This window comes from Gekko japonicus, unplaced genomic scaffold (assembly GCF_001447785.1).
Source record: "Gekko japonicus isolate JY-2015 unplaced genomic scaffold, Gekko_japonicus_V1.1 scaffold2394, whole genome shotgun sequence".
Taxonomy (NCBI): Eukaryota; Metazoa; Chordata; class Lepidosauria; order Squamata; family Gekkonidae; genus Gekko; species Gekko japonicus.
The window spans coordinates 169270-171312 of record NW_015160905.1 but is presented as its reverse complement, the minus strand read 5'-3'; the positions used below and the strand labels follow the sequence as shown (position 1 = coordinate 171312).

At 55.2% G+C, this 2043-nt stretch overlaps 1 protein-coding gene across 1 annotated transcript in view; it reads left to right on the top strand.

The window, feature by feature from the left end:
• Window positions 1-2043, top strand: part of PROSER2 (proline and serine rich 2) — a 75321-nt gene that overhangs the window by 855 nt on the left and 72423 nt on the right. The gene's annotated exons all lie outside the window — the stretch shown is intronic.

The window sequence follows — 2043 nt, the reverse complement described above, 5'->3', positions numbered from 1 at the left end:
GTTTAGCGTAGGGTTGGCAAACTCCAGGCAGGGCCTAGAGCAGTGGTGGCGAACCCATGGCATGGGTGCCAGAGGCGGCACTCAGAGCCCTGTCTGTGGGCACGGGTGCCATCGCGCCTGCCAGGCCCAGACCATCATTAAAGTGTCGACTTCTCTGCCAAATCATTTTAAGGAAATGAAAGCATTTGGGATTGCTTTCCTTACTTTGTTTGGATCATCTTAAGTTAATGTATGAGTTGTTTTTTCTAAAGTAAAACCTCAGTATTCAGGTTAAATTCCCGTGTTGGCACTTTGCGATAAATAAGTGGGTTTTGGGTCGCAGTTTGGGCACTCGGTCTCTAAAAGGTTCGCCATCACTGGCCTAGAGATATCCGGGGATTGCAACTGGTCTCCAGACTATAGAGATCAGTTCCTGTAGAGAAAATGGCTGCATTGGAAGGTGAACTCAGGGGCATTATACTCTGTTGCAATCCCTTCGCTCCCCAAACCCTCCCCTCCCCAGATTCCACCCCCCAAAGCTCCAGGAATTATCCATCCTGGAGTTGGCATATAGGGATGGCCGCCTCCAGGTGGGACCTGGGGACCCCCTGGAAGTACAGCTCATCTCTAGACTTCAAAGATCAGTTTCCCCTGGAGAAAAATGGATGCTTTGGAGGGTGGCATTGTACCCCACTGAGGTTCCTGTCCTCCCCAGGCGCCATCCCCAAATCTCCAGGATTTTCCCAACCTGGATCTGGCAACCCTACCCCCCCTGCCCATTAGGGTCGCCAGGTCTTACCTGGCTGACAGCGGGCGTGCTCCTGCCCGATCCTGGGATCTCCTGCCCAGTCCTGGGGTCATCATAGAGTTTTAACCCAAATGCTAGAGCATCACCTCCGGTTAATGTCTTCGTGCCGGGCATGTCGGGCGTGATGAGGCTCTTTGGGGGCGGAGCTTCCCCAATGGCCAGCTGGCTGTCAGCGGATTGGGGCCCCCCGAAAGCAAGGGAAACCCCACCCCCATTGGGCTTTTTCTACGAAATGACCCCTGTCCTGCCCAGTCCTAGGGTCACCATAGAGTTCTAACCCAAATGCTAGAGCGTCACCTCCGGGTAATGTCTTCGCGCCGGGCGTGTTGGGCGTGATGGGGGCTCTTTGGAGGTGGGGCTTCCCCAATGGCCAGCTGGGAAAGGGAAACCCCGCCCCCATTGGGGAGATGGCAACCCTACCCTCCATCCCCCACTGGTGGGCAGCGGGGACTTGGCAACCCTAGCTGGCAACTCTAGTTTAGGGTACGGCCTCAGGTTGCCCTAATCCAGCCCTCAAAGGAAGCACAACTTTACAACACAGATTTAAGGAGTTCATTATCACTTAGGGCTGCCAGCCTCCACGTGGGGCCTAGAGATCCCCCAGAATTGCAACTGATCTCCAGACCATAGAGATCAGTTCCTCGGGATAAAATGGCTGGTTTGATAGGTGGACTCTATGATCGACTAACCTGGCCAGCGGGGGTCTCCCAATGTCCTTCCAGGTGTCTGGAAGTGATGTTGGGCATTTTCGGGCCTACTTCCAGTTTCGGGACTACTTCTGGTTGGAGGTGACATTCTGTTTCTTTGGGCAAAACTCTATGGTAATTTCGACTTCATGCCATAGAGTTCTGCCCCAAAACCAGAGCGTCACCCCAACTGGAAGTAGGCCCGAAACCAGAAGTAGGCCCAAAAAGGTCAATTGGGGGCGGGATTTCCCCCGCCGGCCAGCTGGTCATCGGCGGGCAAGAACCTGCGAAAGTGGGGATTCCACCGCTCTCACTGTGGGCGGGCAGCCCTAGTCCCCCCATGGATGCTTGAAGCGGGAATTTAATGGGATTTCAGGATACAGAATCGCCCACCCCGGATGGAAAAATGGCCAGGAAGTAGGCCTGAAACCAGAAGTAGGCCCAAAAGGTCAATTGGCGGCGGGATTTCCCTTACCGGCCAGCTGGTCATTGGCGGGCAAAAACCTGCGAAAGTGGGGGATTTCCCCGCTCCCCCTGGGGGGGGGGGCAGCCCTAGTCCCCCCACGGATA